The sequence below is a fragment of the Acinonyx jubatus genome, chromosome D1 (genome assembly GCF_027475565.1).
Source record: "Acinonyx jubatus isolate Ajub_Pintada_27869175 chromosome D1, VMU_Ajub_asm_v1.0, whole genome shotgun sequence".
NCBI classification, from domain to species: Eukaryota; Metazoa; Chordata; class Mammalia; order Carnivora; family Felidae; genus Acinonyx; species Acinonyx jubatus.
Window position 1 is genome coordinate 2679506 of NC_069390.1, and position 18754 is coordinate 2698259.

Consider the following 18754-nt stretch of genomic DNA (forward strand, 5'->3'; position numbering starts at 1 on the left):
TGTAATTTTCTTTTCTTTTTTTTTTTTTTTTTTTTGCTTACAACAGTATTAAATTGTGACTTTAAAAGTACCATCAGGAGACAGGTCAAGAGAGAGACTGGGGAAATAAGGGAAAACTGGATATTTTAGCACCTTAACGGCACTTTATTCCTGCTTTTGAACAGGGGACCCTACATTTTCATTTCATACCGGGCGAGATTCTGCACCTGGCCTTCCAGTGTATAAACGGGCCGGTTCCCAGCCGCCGAGCAAAGTCCCCGTCTCCGTCCCGATTGGATCATCTCCACGCCAACTGCTACAGCAGAGGAGACGCTCTGTGCTGCCGGCCTCCGGTCTGGTGACGTGCCCTCCGCTGCGCGATCACCGTGCCGGTCCCCAGGGCCACCCCGGGGCCAACAGGGTCCAGGTTAGCAAGTGGGGAGTGGGTGCTGGTGGGCGGCCGGTGAACGTCTGCTGTGAACGCTCTCCTAGGACCTTTGGGCTGCCATGGAGAGTCTGCACAACTTAACTAATTGTACGTCCCATCATGTGTGACCGTCCCTCCCCCAGGAAGGCTCTCGCGAATCCCCCGTTCCTACAGGGCAGTGAATGATGCCTGCAGAACAGGAAGCATCCCCGATGGCTTCTGGAATTTGGAATGGATGGCAGAGGTTAAGACGCTCACTCAAGGACACACCAAGGGCTAAAACCCAGGGCTCCTGACCAGCAGTCCAGCCCTCCCCTCGAGGGTCAAAGGTCAGGAACCATCTTCCAGATCGGAGCCGCAGGGGGCCCCACACCCACCATCCCCATGGCCTCACTGTTGCCCACCAGGGTGGACCTGTGGCACCGAGCAGGGCAGGATTGCAGGGCTTTACCCAGCCGACCTCTTCCTTCTAGATGATTCCACCAGTCAGCCTTATTCTCCCTCCAAGGGAGTGTGTCTGTGGTCTGCAGGGTGCAATTGTTGACCTGACTTGGGGGCATAGGCACAGAGACTGGATTACGACTTCCCCTGGGAGGGGCTCTGAAGGCCTGTCAAGGTTGGGTTTGTAACAGAGGCTTGTGGAGTCACAGACCGCCATATTGGATCAGCATGGAACGCTCAAGCCCTGGAACAGGCTGCTTCAGAGATCAGTCAGTGATGAGCCAAGATTACTCCTTTGCCGGCTCATGGGCCAGTGCAAGGTGGGGAAGGAGCTGATTTGCAGCAAACTGCTCATTGGCCAGAGCAAAAGATAGGAGTGTGGGGTCCCCTCAATTCCCGGCCGTCATAGCTATCTGCAGGTGCGGGAGGCACAGGGAGGGCCCGCTCCCCACGCTGCCCTGCGCTGGCTCCCAGCACCCCCCAGTCACCTGAAGGCCCTTTAGGGGGCAGCTCCTGCCTGCTGGGGCAGCGGGGCAGAGAGAGCACCCCCTCTCCACGCTGTGGTGGGCTGCTTGGGGACGCCCCTGCGGGGCGAGGTGACCAGAGGGAGGAGTGGCCGGGCCTGACTCTGCCCCTCAGCGCCCAGCACAGAGCCCTGCAGGTTTGCGCCTGGGGAAGCTGGTGGCGACCAGGCAGAGATGGCTTCTGGCCACTCTCAGAGCAGGTGATCAAGAGCTTGGTTTAGTCAAATAAAAATCTAATCGCGAATGAAACTCTCGGGTACGCATGTTCAACCCTCTAGAATGTGGGGCCGCGATCAAGTTGAGGAAGATTCTCGCTGTGGCGTGGGTGGGCACAAGCATAGGCCCCCAGCAGAGACAACCGGGTTTGCGTGGAGGACTACTGCTTGCCAGCTCAGCCCACCCCACAGATGGGGAGACTGAGGCTCGGGGACCAGGTCCCAGGCCATCCCACTGCCCTGTGGGCTCTCCCGTCCCACGAGGCTATTTTCAGGGTACTGTCTGTAACAGTAAGGGCTTTAGAGCCGGGAGCCTGTCCACCTCTCTTCCTCCCGCTGAATCAGAGCAAAAAGGGTGGGGGGGGGGTGGCCTCAAATCATGTCTGCACATTCTTCAACATTCTTATGCTTTCCGGAGCCGCAGCCTCATTTCCATCCCCTGAATAATGGTCGTCTTAGTGACTGGCTTATTGAGGAAAGAATGTGGCCGATGTGGTCTGCGGGACTCCAGCTCCGAGGCTAGATCAGAAGGCTCACCGGGCCTCTGCCGGCTCCCCCTGCCCGCCCCTGCCTCCCCCTGGAAGCCGGCCACCGTGCTGCAGGAGAGCCCAGGGCACCGGGAGGCGGGCGGGCTGGGTTTCCAGCCCTGGGAGGGGCCGCTGCATGGCCGCCGGCTGGCTGCGAACATGCGAGGGACCCCAGGAGAAGCCAGTCACCCCCAGTCACGCGTGGAAGAGAAAAATAAATGGTGCCGATTTAAGCGACGGCCTTCTGGGGTGGTTTCCTACCCAGCAACAGGTGACGGGGACACAGAACAGGGTTTACAGGCGGGAGTCAAGATCCTGCAGACCCCTTCCCAGCACATCTGCCTCCAGGAAGCCCGGTGGGGCCTCTGCTTGGGCGTCAGTTTCTGCTGCTGCCCAGATGCTGCTGTGATCACTCCTGGCTGCCAGGGGACCAGTGGGAGCGTCGGCACAGGAGTGGCATGGGGGGGGTGATTGCCTTGTCTCATGAGGACGAGAGCGCCCCCACGCAGGCCCCACCTCCATCCGGTTCTGGAGGGCGGGCTCGCAGGAGCTCTCCCCACTGATCCCGTGGTGATTCTTCCCTTCTCCCCGACACTGAGGTCATGGCCATTGTTTTCTCCTTGTTCCTCTGTCAGAAGAAAATGTTCTGGATGATTCTCGGTTCTGCTCTCTGTGTGGAGCGGTGGGCTCACGCACTGTCGGGTCCGCCTCGTGGGACGGTAGCTGTTTCCTCCGCTGTCTCTTCTGCGTCCGGTCGTGGGGGCTGTGAGGACCCAGGCCCTCCTGCCTGCTGAATTTGCCTGAAAATCCTTGTTCTTGGAGGCAGGTTTCGGTTTGACCGGGGGTCCGACTGTGCCCTGCTTGTAGGCTCGGTTTCTGAGTCCAAACTGGGGCCCCCGCAGCCCTGGGCTGTCCCCTTCTGGGCCTGGGTCCATCTGGCCTCTGGGGACTGGCCCAAGTCAGCCCCCAGCAAGAAGAACAATCTGGAAAGGCGGGTGTTTCCTGGAGGCATCTACAACCCTCCTGAGCCCACCTCCCCAGGATTCCCCCTGCTGCCCGATGGCCCCCAGGCGGGTCCCTCATTGTGCCATTACAGCTGGTCTAGGGCCCACTAGGCACATGTATTCGTTTTCTGTGGCTAGACTGCATGGTCTAAAAATATCAGAAGCTGATTCTATCAAAGTTCTGACCGGAAGCCCAAACTAAGGTGTCCGCGGGGCCGTGTTCCTTCTGGAAGCTGTGGGGGAGGACCCTTGGCTTACGGACCCCTCGCTCTAGGCTCTCCCTGGCTTCCCACTGCCCTCCACCCGTGTGTCTGGGTCCGCCCCATTCCCATACAGACACTGGTCACCTTTCCATCTTGAACTTAATTTCCAAATAAGGTTACACTCACAGGCGCTGGGGTTAGGGCCTAGGATGCACCGGGGGGCACCCGTGCCCCTCCTACAACAGGTTTTGCACTTGCATACGCCCTCCTTCCTGTTCTTCTCTTTGATCCATACTGGGTTACGCATTCTCGATGGTCGCTTCACGTAATGTGTTAACGTCCTGACTGCTTTATTGAAGAAGTTGGATCCCGGTGGAAGACGTGTATTAATCTTTGACAGGCCGGTTTCCGGGCACGTGGATTTGATCGCGCTGGGATCAGATCGGGAAGCCCTGCAGGTGACGCTCCTTCTCCGGGGCTTCCCATCTGCCAGCGAAGACAAAGAAGGACCTGTGCGCACCTGCATTGACGATCCATCGCCTTGCATTTACTGGTCATCTTGCTGCGTCGGACTTTGGCCAAGACCCTGGGGACTCAGGAAAGGAGAGCGGAGAGGGAGACGCACAATTTCTGGCTTTAGGGACGGAGGAAAGGCCCAGGAGCCAAGAAGTGGGGCAGCCTCTAGAAGCCGGAAGAGCAAGGAGAAACATCTCCCCTGAAAGCCTGCAGAGGGAATGCACCCTGCTGGTCTCAGCCCCTGGGTGCTCCCCGCGGGCCTCTGAGCTCCCAAGCCGCAAATACAGATCCATCTCGTTTGAAGCCCCCAAGGGTGCAGCTTCCTACAGCAGCCGTCAGGAAGGACGCGGGCCGTGACGGCGTCTGAGACACGTCCGGCGTGGCCCGCAGGTGCTCCGTCACCACCGTCAGAGATGACGCATTGAGTGGGGGGCTCCCACGGCTCCTTGTTTTGGGGAGAACATGAGAAAGCCTTCGTTTGTAGGGAGGATATTAGCTGCGAGATGCTTGCTGGGCAGAAACAAGAGGGGGTGTCTTTGCAGCAAAGCTGGAATTCGTGTAGGCACAGGAGGCCGTGAGGAGGCTGCGTAGCCCAGGGGCAGGGCTGTGTCAGTCCTAAAGCGGGGGGCTCCCGGCACCTCCACGCTCCGCTCCTTCCCAAAGCTCAGCTGCTAGTCTGCAGACTGCCCACCACAGGCAGAGTCAGACACTGGGGCCCCCCAGGGGCGCCCACCCTGCAGCCCCCCGTGTCTCCAGCTGGGAGGTCAGAGTCCAAGCTGAGGCTCCCACGGCTTCTCTTTGTGGGATGCGGGGGGGGGGCGCGATGCCCTGGGGGCAGTCTCTTCACCTCCCCAAACTGGCTGTGGGTAGTGGGACCCAGGGAGCGGCTACAAGGACACCCCCTCGGGTAAGCTCTCTTTCCTGCGGTTTCTGTCTCCTGACCAGACTTGTCAAGGTCACAACCCACCTGCAGGGAGAGTGATGGAGGAAGTGGGCTCCAGGACACCTGGGGGCGGAGGGTGGGTTCAGGTGGGGGAGCTCACCCTGGCATGGCCCCTCAGGCCAGCACCGCCCTCTGCCGTGGCCACGGCCCTGGAACTTTCCAGGCTGGGCTCACTGCGGGTAAGGCTGTCCTGCAGCTAGCTGGGAGAGCGAAGCGTGTTGGCAGAGTCCAGGGCACGGTGGGGGGGACCCCTCAGTCGCTCTCAGCGTCCCCAACACCACTCCCTCCGTCCCCTGCCCGGTCCCCCTCCCACACCGCCAGAGGCCGAAACATTCTTAATGCTCCTGACGAAGATGCAGTCTTGAGAAAGGCTCATCTCCAGGAGAGACCCCGGGCGCAGATGAGTTCTATGCCTTTGCTCACCCCTGCCGCCAGCATTTTCTCCAGAACCTTCCCTGAGCTGGCAGCGTGAGCCCCTGCGTCTTCCACTTGCCTGGCAGCCGCGGTGCCCAGCCCTCCCGGGGTCAGCAGACACCAGCTCGGGTCTGGGATGCTGCCGGGGGCCGTTGCTGGGGAAGCTGGGGCCGCTGGCCTCGCTGTCGGGGGAGAGCGGGAGACGATGTCGTTCTGCCCTTCTCTGGTCCCTGGAAACCCGAGCTTATACAGCGTGTTCTTTCTGGGCAGAGAAAAGAAAAAGGCTTCATCGATCACGGAGTCTGGATGGCAGAACAGGCGAAATCGTGAAATACAACATTTTTCATATTTTTATGGGTGCCGTGTGGCCGCCTCTCCCTCCTCGTTCTTTAGTTTTCCTGTTGTGATAAACAGCACGCACGTTTCATTCCAGGGAGTACCGCCGGGGAGAGGCTTCGGGCTGGTCCCGGAGGACGCACGCTTGCCGGGGGGGCCCCCGCCGTCCCGCACTTGACGCGTCGACTTCCTGTCCCTCGTCACAGGCCGTGCCAGTGTCCTGGGGCTGCCGTGACAAACAACAGCGAGCTGTGTGGCTTCAAAGAACAGAACCGGACTCTCTCCCAGTTCCGGGGGCCAAAACTCAGAGACCAACGGGTGGGTGTGGCCGGTGCCCTCCGGACGCTCCGAGGGGGGCTCTGCTCCAGGCCTCGCTCCTGGGTGCTGGTGGCAGTGTCATCCTTGCTGTTCCTGGGCTTGTAGACACCTCCCTCCAGCCTCGGGCCCCTCTTCATGTCACCTGCTCCTGTGTGTCTTCTCCTTTCTTCTCTTCTTGGGACACTGGCCGCCGGGGGTCGGGCCCACGCGCATCCAGGTGGACACATGTCATTATGCGTCTGTCCCGACCACTGAAGGTGCACCACCAAGAGGGAACCCCAATGTCCACCATGGACTCTGGGTCAGTGGCGATTCACGGCCTGTGACAGATGTGGCATGCTGGTGGGGACGTGGACGGTGGAGGAGGCTGTGTGTGTAGGGGGGCGGAGGGTATTGGGATATGGGCATTCTCTCTACTCTCTGCTCAGTTTTGCTCTGAGCCAAAACCACTTAAAAAAAGACGACTTATGGGGCTCCTGGGTGGCCCAGTCGGTTAAGCGTCCGACTTCGGCATCGGTCATGACCTCGCGGTTCGTGAGTTCGAGCCCCGCGTCGGGCTCTGTGCTGATGGCTCGGGGCCTGGAGCCTGCTTCACATTCTGGGTCTCCCTCTCTCTCTGCCCCTCCCCCACTCAAGCTCTGTGTGTGTGTGTCTCTCTCTCAAAAATACATAAAGCATAAGAAAAAGAGATTAAAAAAAAGATGACATAGTTTTTTTAACTTAAAGTTTATTTATTTTGAGAGAGAGACAGAAAGACAGAGAGCCTGAGTGGGGGAGGGGCAGAGAGGGAAGGAGAGAGAGAATCACAGGCAGGCTCCGCACTGTCAGCACAGAGCCTGAGGCAGGGCTCGAACTCACGAACTGTGAGGTCATGACCTGAGCCGAAATCAAGAGTTGGTCGCTTAACGGACAGAAACATCCAGGTGCCCCTATACTTTTTTTTTTTTTTTTTTAAATATAGGATGTACCGTCAAATTTGGCTTTCGGATAAGCAATGACTAATCTGTTAGTGAAAGTATATGGCACGACGTGTTTGGGACACGCTTATGCTGAACCTGTCTGACTGGCAGGCTCGCTCCGGAGAGAGGTGGGTGGTGGATGTGATTTCTTGTGGGACCAGAGGCCGAGGGGAGGAGCCAGCAGCCTCCCCTCTGCAGGACGGGGTGTCACCGCCAGACTTGCCATCGGCTCTTTCTCCGGTAACGGACAAGCGGGGAGTCCTGGAATCCCAGCTTAACGCAGTCTCAGAGATGGGTGGGTCCGCTGTGGGTCCTGATCCGGGGACCCCATCCGTCCCTGGTGGGCGTGGCCGGCGTCCCCCGTGGGCAGAGCACAGGGGACGGACCGGTGGGACAGGTCTCATGGAACAACCACTCCAAACCGCAGCCCCCGACCAGCCCTTCAGGCACCTGCTGATGTTCCGGGGAGGGGGGTGGGGGTAGGGGTCCCGTCCCAGCACTGAGACTGCAGCCTCCAACACTGAAAACAGATGGTTTTGGAGTCCCGTGATCCGGTCGCTTTCAGATCCAGCCTTTAAAGATCCCGCATCGCGTCCCCCGGCGCTGGGAGCCGGGCCCCGAGTGCCAGACGCACCTGGCTGTTCCGGCAGGGGCCAACTGCCCGCCGGCGACCGCAGGCACCCTCTTACTCACCATCAGTTGCCGCAACAGCTGAACGGACCCCCGACGGACTGTGCAAAGAGCATGTCAAAGGTCAGGCCCACGGCTCCACTGGAACAGTAAACGTGGGCGCCGTGTCACCTCCCCAGCCCACCCGGCCTCCAAGCCTGCATCTCGGAGGCCACAGGCCAAGCTCGCCGCGCCGTGCCTGGGAACACCGTGGCCGTCCGGGGCCCGATCCTCCCATGCGCACAGGATGTGCCTGTCACGGCACGTCTGCTTTCAGTCAAAAGTAACCCGTGTTCCCCTGTTTCCATGACAAGTGGCAGAGATGATGCTCTAAGGCAAATCCGTAAAGGGGAAAAGGCAACCCCGTCGGGCAACTCACCGAAGGGGAGACGGCACGTGCACACATCAGTGCTGACCTGCTCGAATCCACCGGGAGCCAGAGAAACGCAAATCAAAACACGGGGCTTCCCCTGATGCCCCACAGAGCTGTAGAAGTTCAAGGGTTTAGCTGATGGCAGGCGTGGGCAAGACGTGGAGAGGTAGGAGCCCTCCAGCCCACTGTGCGGGGTCGGGTGGGGGGGGCGGGGAGCAGATCCGAGCGTGCCTTTCTGGAAAAGACGGGGCAGGACCGTGCAGGTCTGCGATCCAGCAGTCGGCCGGACTGACCCAGCGATCGGGCTCCTAAAGGCTCGCTGGAGAGACACGGTCCCTGCATCCTCCCCAGTAGGGACCTATGCCCAGGAGCCACCCAGCTCCGCCTGTGGGAGTCAGGTGCGCGGCAGTCAGCGGCTGGGTTAGCAAAACACCGTGAAAGAGCGGAGGGAACCAGGCAGGAACTCACTCCAGAGTCAGGTGCGCCTGCGGCAGCCCGTTCAGTGTGAGTGTGGCCTCGCGCCCGTCGGGAAGGTCGCGATGAGGAAGGCAGAAAATGCCACGTGTCGGCCAGGATGTGGAGAGATCGTGCACGGTTGGTGGGACTGTAGAACGCAGCAGCCACCAAGGAGACTCCTGTGGTGACACCTTAAAAAAAAATAAAAACCAGAATTACCATGGGATCTGGCAATCCCACCTCTGGGTGAATATATGCTCAAAGAATTGAAAGCAGGGAGGGTCTCGAAGACATATCTGTGGTTTGTCTTTTTTCCCCTCTTTGGTGGATTTTACTTTTTGTTTTTTGTTCATTTTTAAAAATTGTTTAAGACCCACCCTCCCCACCCCCGCCTCTCTGGTAACCATCAATGTGGCTTCTGCAGTTGAGAGTCTGTTTCCTTCCTGAAACCATGATTAGGCTACGCGTTCATTAACTTGGATTTAAATAAAATTAAAAAAAATGAAAAGCCGTTGAAGAAAGAGTCGGTTTCTTGGCTCGTCTCTTTCTCTTTCTTTTTTTCCCCTTTGCTTGCTTGTTTTGTTTCTTAAATCTCGCATATGCGTGAGATCGTACAACATTTGTCTTTCTCCGACGGACTTCTCTCATTTAGCGTTATGTGCCCTAGCTGCATCCGTGTTGTCCCAAATGGCAAGATTTTATTCTTTTTTTTTTTTAAATGTTTTTTTATTTATTTTTGAGACAGAGAGAGACAGAGCATGAACGGGGGAGGGGCAGAGAGAGAGGGAGACACAGAATCCGAAACAGGCTCCAGGCTCTGAGCTGTTCGCACAGAGCCCGACGCGGGGCTTGAACTCATGGACCGTGAGATTGTGACCTGAGCCAAAGTCGGACGCTCAACCGACTGAGCCACCCAGGTGCCCCAAGATTTCATTCTTTTAAACATTTTTTAATTTTTCTTTATTTTTGAGAGAGAGAGAGAGACACAGAGACAGAGCCTGAGCAGGGGAGGGGCAGAGAGAGAGGGAGACACAGAACGTGAAGCCGGCTCCGGGATCTGAGCTGTCCGCACAGAGCCCGAGTTGCAAGATCATGACCTGAGCCGACCGGACACTCAGCCGACTCAGCCACCCAGGTGCCCCATGATTTCGTTATTTTTGATAGCTGAATAATATTCCAGTGTGTGTGTGTGTGTGTGTGTGTGTGTGTGTGTGTGTGCGCGCCACATCTTTATCCATTCGTCCGCGGACGAATGGGCTGTTTCCATAATTTGGCTGCTGTAAGTCATGCTATGAACTCTGGGGTGCGTGTATCCCTTTGAATTAGTGTCTTTGTATCCTTTGGGCAAACGCCCAGTCGTGTGATTGCTGGATTATAGGGCGGTTCTACCTATAGTGTGTTGAGGAACCTCCCTGCTGTTTTCCACAGGGGCTACAGTGAAGAGGCATTTGCACAGAGATGTTTGCACGCCCACAGTCAGCAGCCCTAGTCACCACAGCTAAAACGTAAAAGCAACCCAAGTATCCGTCGGTGGATGGGCAGATACAATGTGGTCCGTCCACACCCTGGGATATTGTTCAGCCTTAAAACGAAATGAAATCCTGGCACCCGCTCCAGCAGGGGCGGACCTCGGGGACACGATGCTGAGTGAGAAGCAGCCAGACACAGAAGGACGGATACTGTCCGATCCCACGTACACGAGGTCCCTGGAGGAGTCAGAGTCACAGAGACCGAGCGTGGATGGCGGGTGCCAGGGGCTGGGAGAGGGGAATGGGGGTCGCTGTGTCACGGGGACCGAGCTTCCTTCCGTCTGGGGGATGAGCAAGTCCTGCGGACGGAAGGGGTGACGGCCGTTCAACAGGAGTGCGTGATAATAAGTAACACCGTCGAGTGAAAAAAGCTCGTGTATCCCACACGTGGGTCTGACACGGTGCACGGGGTGGGAGCGGACAGTAGGGCTCTCCGAATTACGCTGAGTATAGGGGAGGGTGGTTCGCACAGCCCCTGCCTCCAGAGCCCCCAGGATAAGGGGACGATGGGGGGCCACCCCGCCGTCGGATGGTGGGGAGGGACGCAGACGACCCAGGCTGGGTGCGTCCTTCCCTGGGCCGCGTGCCGCTGTCTCCACCAGAGCTCAGGCTCGCTGCCCCGTCCGCTCTGTCTGTTTCCATGTCTTATTTTTAGAGCTCCCTGGGGGGTCCTGCAGGGCCCAGGTCTCATCCATTCTCAGGAACCCTGGAGTTCCTACTCAGGGCTTGGAAAACATAAACGTGTGACAGAGGTGTGCTGGTTTAGGCTGCCCCAATCCAGTCTTCTTCCTGGAAAGGGCACGTCATGTCCTCCTACGGAAGCAGCCTGGCCGGACCCTCCATGCTTACGGTTCCCACAGGCTGACCTCTCCCTGGCAGCACAGGTCGGCAGGGGGTCCCTGCTTGGCCTGGCGGGTGTCTGGGCGTCCAAACAGCAATCGGTTCAGAGATGCACAGGCGTCTGATCACGGTCACGTGTGCAAAGGGGCCTTGGGTTCAGGGATCTCGTTGGAAGTCTCGGGGAGAGAGATGCTCATTCCACTGGGGGCACAGTCAGCACACAGGAAGTTATGCTGTGTGCCTTCCGTGGACTGACCATGCCCCTCAAACTGATACATTGAGCCCCGAATCTCCCGTGGGACTGTATTTGGAGAGATGGCCCGTCGGGGGGTAACTTGAGTTACATGATGTCCAAAAGGTGGGCCCTCGGCCAATGGGATGGTGGCCTTAGCAGAAGAGGAAGAGAGAGATCTCTGCCTGTCTCCACCACGTCAGGCCACAGCGAGGACGTGGCCGTCCCCGCAGCAGGAACAGATTCTCACCAGGTCAGCCGGCATCTTGGGCCTCTCAGCCTCCAGAACTTCGAGAAACGAGCGTGTGGGTGCTTAGTTACGGCCGCCAGAGCCGCCTGGGACAGGAGCTCGTGACCCCAACATCTTAGCCGTCTACAGCAGCAGAAGGGGGGGTGACCACCCCCCAGCAGGGATTATGTCATCTGACACTGACGTAATCGTATCTGATACAAACCCATTTTGGGTGGCAACCCCCAGGACGGAATGATGGGAGGGAGCTCATCCGAGCGCGGCGAAACGAGACGCACACAGACACAACCGAACCTGGGGGCCCGCTGTCCTGATGCATCTTTGACTTTTCCAGATTCGCGAATCAAGAAATAACTCAGCTTTTTTTCTTAAACCAACTGGGGTGAGTTCTGTGGCCCCGGGAACCTGGAGCTAACAGGGTCTTTTCCAACGTGGAGGGTTTAGCAGCCCTTCCTCGGGAGGCAAGGGCACAGTGTGGGTTTCCAGTTTATCTCTGTGGAGGACGTTCTTTGGCTCAGACCATCCTAGGCGGAAGGGCTCCATCACTCATCGTGCCCTGAGCACCTGCTGTTATCCAGCTCTGTCCCTGGCACTGGGGACACAGGGAGGAGTAAGAGGTGGTCACGCAGTTAGGGGCCGTGAGATGCTACGGGGACCACGTAAGGGACCAGCACGGACAGAGCAGAGCGTATGCACACAGGCAAGGGGCACCTTGGCCCCAGAGGAAAGGACATCTCCTGTCTGTGCTGCGTGGCCCCAGGTACAGCCGGGGTCTATTTCAGGAGTCGGGGACCACAGATGGGAGCCTAGACAAGGGCTTGTGGCCCTTGCTTGGCCTGGGGAAGTCTCTAGGAGGCAGGGACGTTCCCTGGGCCACGGTGGGGGTCACGGCATACTGCTGGTAAATGTTTGACAATCAGCAGTGGCGGGAGATGTGGTGCTGGGGGCTTATCTGTGGCACTTGCTGTCTCCCGTGGTGTAAATCCTCCCAGCGTGGACAAGTTCAGGTACTACGGGGTGTTAGTCAGCAGCCGGCAGAGAGGCAGGACCAACAGGGCTTGTGTGTGTGTGTGTGTGTGTGTGTGTGTGTGTGTGTGTGTGAGAAGGCAATAATTATGGGGAATTAGCTCGTGCAGATACTAGAAGTCCTGACCCAAGAGAGCTAATGGTGCAAGTTCCAGTCCAAATCTGAGTTCAAAGTCAGGGGCCCGAAGTCCCCGCCCAAACACAGGCAGAGAGCAAGAATTTCCCCCTCCTCAGCCTTTTGTTTCTCGTCAGGCCCTCGCCTCAACTGATTGGACGAGGCCCACCCACTCAGGTTCGTGGGAGGACCATCTGCTTGACTCAGTCTACCCGCTCAAATGCTAATCTCATCCAGAAACGCCCTCACATCCGCCGTGGCCCGGTGCGGTTGGCACATAAAATTGATCCTCACACACTGTGACGTCGTTGGCCACAGAGTTGGGACAAAATGCGCGGTCTACTCTTCCGAGCCAGTGCCAGCCGCTCGGGCACACCGCGGCCCTGGGCCCATCCCCGTGCCCTCGAAGTTGGCCCCCCTCTGTGTTTCCCAGGCTCTGCACATTCTTGAACAGACCTCTTGGTCCGGTGGGGTCTCTCTCATGGACTCCGTCCGGCATCTCCGAACAATCGTGCCCTGTTTTATTGTTTGTTGGATAAACAAGCTGGATTATGAAAAACAGCCCCTTCTTCCTGATTCTTGCCCCACACAACCAACCCGACCAGCCCGGCCTGTTCTGAGCCAGGCAGCTGGCACCCGTCAGCTTCAATGGCACCTCTTGTCCTAGAAGGGCCCGGAGACACTGGTGGCCGAGTGGAGCGCTGAGAAGCTGGCATCCCCTCTCCGGGCGGCTGGCCATCCACCAGCTGATACTTGAGGCTATAAAATCCCCTTAAGAAAGCCAGATGCGCTCGACCCTTCCTGAGTGCATTTACTCAGCACACAGCACTTGAGGACGTCAGTGGGCCAGGCGCTGAACCCAGTACTGAGGATTCAGAGTGACCCAGATATGGCCTCTCCCTCCATCCAGCTGGGGAGAGGGACCCCGCCAGACTAGGCCGGCCCTGTTGTCAGAGCCATGGGCGGGACAATGGGGGGTGGGTGGTGCCCAGGGATGCCACCCAGCCTGGAACATCAAGGAGGTCTGCCTGGAGGGGACGGCTTCACCTGCCATCTGTGTCCCGGGCACACGCAGCTCTTCGCACGCTCGGGGTGCCCCAGGATGCCACCGGGCGGCACAGCCGGGAAAGTAACCCCGCTTCCCCCACCGCTGGATCCCGACGGGTCCGGGAACCGGATCGGCACCCACACAAAGGCAGGCGTTGTGTTCTAGCATCACCTCCCAGGCCAACAAAGAGCTGATTGAGGGCTCTCCACTCCTGTCTCCTAAGCTGCTCTCCCGTTCACCTCCCTGTTCAAGGTGCAGTTGATTCGGAGTGAGGGGGGCCCGGCAGGGATGATGCCGCGATGCCTCGGTCTCCAGCGGAATTGCAGACACGGGCCTCCGGGGTCCCGGACTCGGGGGTGGCCTGGGAGAGGTGGGCTTCCTGAGACCTTCGAGTCTCTTCAATTTTCTTGAGTGGTTATGTGGCTGAAGCCCAGTGAACAATAACCTTTAGCCAAAAAAAGAAAAAAAAAAAACCAACCCAGCATATGCACTTTTACATAAATCATAGCAGGGTCATACTTCCTGCGGGGGCCAGACCGAGAGCCAGGCCTCAAGGTCGTTCCCAAGTCCTTGGTACCTACAGGTGACGTGACAGCCCCACCTCTCCACCAGCCCAGCCCCACGGGCCCGGGACTGTCTCCTAAAAACTCAGAGGTTGTTTTCACTTGGTCCACTGATTTTCTAAGGCCTGGAGCCCAGCTGAAATGTCATTTCCATGGATGACCTGTCACGTTCCTCCCCTGGAGGCTCAAGTCGGTTCCACGTGCCTGAGACGGGGGACAGCTTGCGTTTGAGGGTCTCAATTCATGCCCAGCGGCCCTGGGGGGTAAATGTTGTCCCCCCCCCCTTGCTGCAGAGGGGAAACCGGCTCAGAGCGGTGACGAAACGATTCCACCGTCGCCTAGCCAGCAAGCGGCCAGCCTGCACTTTCATTTTACAGCTTTATTGACGCGGAATTGAGATACACGAACTGCCCATTTATTTAAACAATTTGTATTGCCTATTTATTATTGAGAGAGAGAGAGAGAGAGAGCACGAGCAGGGGAGGGGCAGAGACAGAGGGAGACAGAATCCGAAACAGGCTCCAGACTCCGAGCCGTCAGCCCAGAGCCCGACGCGGGGCTCCAACCCACGAGCGGTGAGATCGTGACCTGAGCCGAAGCCAGAGGCTTACCCGACTGAGCCCCCCAGGCGCCCCTGAACTGCCCACTTGCAAAGCGTACAACTTGGTACGTTTCAACGTATCCACACCCCAGGGTTTCGGCCTCAGCACCACCGGCAAGTTGGGTTGGAGAATTCTTTGTTACAGGGGCTGTCCTGTGCCTTGCAGGATCTTTAGCACCCTCCCTGGCCTCAACCTGCTAGCAGCCCCCCAGCTGTGACAGTGAAAATGTCTCCAGATAGTGTCACATGAGCCACAAAATCGTCCCCACGCGAGAAGCAGGGGTGCACGTCCACGCAGCCGTCACGAGCCCGCCCCTCATCCTCAAAGTGCCCTCGCATAACCCCGACCCCGGGCGACCGCCTGTTTCCTATCGCCGTAGATCTTGCTGGTATTTTCTAGGCTTTTAAACAAATGGAGCCGTGCAGTATGGGCTGTCTCCGGTTTGTTTCTGAGCTGGCTTTCGCCACGCGTCGTTATTTGGAGTGGCCACAGCTCTGACTCAGTTCTGTTCTCTGTTTCCCACTCATTGGTTTCCCAGATCCAGGACAAGGCAGAGCCGGGTGGGTGGGATTCCCAGGGAAGGGGAGGCCAGCAGGACATGATGGGTCATCTAGAAAGTGCCAGAAAGAGGGCACTGAAGGCACGATGTCAGGAACCAACGACTTTAGACCCTCACCAGGACCCGGCTGCCCCAGCTGGGCCACCCATACCTTCCTCCGGGATCTTAACTTTCACATCTCAGCTGGTGTAACCACCTTCCCGGGAGCCCGGGGCCTCCCCTGACCCAGGACAGGTCACATTCCACAGACAAATGAGCCGATTTCAATGACTTAACTCTTTTCAAACCGGGAGAGGCACGACCAGAAAAAGGACGTATGCCCCTCACGTGTCAGTGGTCATATGCCTGGTTCATATACTGATGGTGACAAATTCTATTTAACTTTTTCTCCCTCGGTTGCCCCCATGAATAACGTATCTGTGTCATCGAAATGAACCCATAATAGACTTCCAGAAAACCTAATATGGCCATTTACTTTCTTTCTACTCACGTGGCTTCGGCTCTTAACTGCAAATCTTACTAGAACGGAAGAATTTTTAATCTGCAGGGGCAGGCCCAGCAGTGCCAGAGAACCGACCAGACCTGTAGGAAATGTTTCCCTTCTTTAAAATCCTTTAATAAAGATTTAACAATCGACGTAATGACAGAATAAATAAGTCTGAATTCTTGCACTAAATGAGATTTCTTTTTTTTCAAGGCTAAATACAAACCTTACGATAAGGTAAACAAGGGTACAAAGACTTTGTGTTTCTTATTTCTAGAAATGTGGGGATTACAATTTAATCCATAATTTTAATGAGAAACAGATTAGTTCCATGTAGTACATTAGGATTTAGTCCTGACTGTAATATTATTTTAGAACATTACGCCTGTGTGCTGAGAGCCTGATCTTAAACCGTAGCTTTCTGGCCAGTTGTTGCATTGGAACCGTTTGAAAATACAGGGGATATTTCTAGAATGACAGCAAGAAACTATTGTCTCTGATAAGTGGGACTGGGGGTTACAGTAGGAAAAAGGGTTTTTTTTTTTTCATGGGCTATCCCATGTATCATATTTAACCCTCTATGTAATAACGTCATAATTGTAAAAGAACGCAAAACAATATTTGTGAAGAATCACCCCTAGTTCCCCAAATCAAGAGGCAAATATCATTAAGTTTTTAGTATGTGTGTTCGCGCATGTTTATGTATTTATGGATGTTTGCTGGCTTGCGAGGTTTAGAATACGTATACGATAACAAAAGTATTTCCGAACTAGCCATTTTTCAATCTACAACAGTGGAGACACCGCTCTGCATTAATGAATCTGTCTCATTCGATGCTAAAGTCGAGCGTAAGTCTGTGATCCGGCCATAGGCCCGAGGCCTGGGCACATTCTAAGTGTATTTCTTCAAAAAAATTTTTTTAAAGTTTGTAGTCATTTTTTGAGAGAGAGAGAGAGAGGGTGGGAGGGAGGGTCACAGAGAGAGGGAGACACAGAATCCGAAGCAGGCTGCAGGCTCTGAGCTGTCAGCACAGAGCCCCACATGGGGCTTGAACCCACAAACCATGAGATCATGACCTGAGCCGGAGTTGGATGCTTAACTGACTGAGCCACCCAGGAGCCCCTAAGTGTATTTCTTTTTAAAGTTTATTTATCTGTTTTGGGCGGGGGGAGAGACAGAGAGAGACAGAGAGAGAGAGAGAGAGAGAGAGAGACAGAGAGAGAGAGAGACAGAGAGACAGAGAGAGAGAGAGAACAAGTGGGGGAGGGGCAGAGAGAGGGAGAGAGCGAGAATCCAAAGCGGATGTCGTGGGGCTCGATCCCACGAAGTTAGAGCTGAGCCAGTATCAACAGCTGGAACTTAACAGACTGAGCTACCCAGGTGCTTCACGTTCTCAGTGTATCAGTCAGCTTTTGCCCTGGTAACAAACAACCCCAAGATCATCCTGGCTCTCACCCCTCCCCCACACATGTGTTTCTTCCTCACAGGTGGGGGGTTGGCCGTGGCTCTGCGGGCCCCACCGGGGCTGAGGCTGGCAGAGCAGCCAAATCCGGGGCGTCAGGAGGTGTGAGGGGCCAGCACCTGCGTCAACGAAGAATGGTCAGTCCCCTTCAGACTCCACTGAACAAAGCAAACCGGAGCAGCGGGGTGGGGGAGTGCGCGCGGGCCCTGGAGGGGTGGCGGGCTGGGGTGGGACGCCGGAGACCGGTAGCTATTCGCGAAACGATCCAATCTGTGCACTGCGTGGAAAGAAACAGCAAAGGGCTTGGGGGTCTGCTGAGCAGCCACAGATAGGGGCGTCAGACCGACCACTTGAGCCGGTACCTTGTGGTTGGCGCAAGGGTTCCTGAAATCGCGCTCCGCGCCATTCTCTGGACCTGAAATACGTTCCTGAGCGGAATGTCACTTATGTGTCATTAATACCAGCAACGGTAAGAGCTAATAACAACTCATTGTTGGAGCACACATGACGACCATTTCACTTACGTTGTCTCGCCGACTCGTCACCACAGCCGGAGGAGGTGGTCATCATTATCCCCATGGGAGAGATGACAGAACCGAGGTTTAGAAGTTGCTGGTGGGGACCAGGCAGGACTCAGATTCAGGTCTGTTTGACCCTAAGACCGGGCTCTTCCACACTATAGAAGGTTCAGAGTGCGTGTGTATGTGTGTGCGTGCACACGTGTGATTTTAACACTCTCTTATTGATTTGGGAGGGGAGTAGACTGTGTGTTCTCGGGGAGAAGAAGTTCGTGGTGATCCATTCATGGTGGGCGCCTCAGTCTCTAGGAAAGGTGACTCTCCGTGTCTATAGAAAACATATATATTTCTGGAAAAATATATATATTTATATATATAGGATATATATAAATATATAAATATATAAATATTTATATAGAAATATAGAAATATATAAATATATATAGAAATATAGAATATATATATATATAGAAAAAATATATATATTTCTGGGTCTCCCCACTGTCCTGAACCCTGTCCCCTTGAGGTCCGACACAGCCACACGACATTCCTTGGCCAATAAAGCCTGACTGGAAACAGAACGTGAAGGCATTGCAGAGCTGATGCGGGGTCTCCTCTAGGCTCTCTCTTCCTGTGCTGTGACACTTTTGGAGGCGTGTGGAGGACAGCTGTTCTGGAGAGTCCCCCAGACCCTCAATGGTGAGCGAGAAACAGACCGTCACAGCGATGAGCCATCTGGAATCAGGGGATGTTCGTGGTCACAGAGCAACTCGGCTGGTCCTGGACGATACAGGTCTCTCCCACCTGCCCCCAGCACCACGGCTCTCTCCCCTTTTGAAGCTTTACTCTCCAGCCAGGTTTTTAACACACACACACACACACACACACACACACACACACTTCCTCATCTCTGACATTAAAGAAGAAAATTCAAGCCTAGTCTGCAATATTCTTCACACTCTGATCTATGACCAGCCCTGCGCCCTGTTGGCGGCCCACATGTCCTCCATCACTGGTGTGGGATGGGGTTACTGTTGTAAGAAATGCAGTGGGGGCCCCCCGACAACGTTGCTCGCAGGCCTCCTGGCCCTGCAGGCGGGTCCCTTTGTGCAGCTGACATGTTTTGGACTCACGTTCCCAGCTCTGTACTGGAATTTGTGGGGCGACGTCCCAGCGTCGGGGGCTATCGTAGGATGAGCCTGTGGGGCCCCGTGAGCCCGCG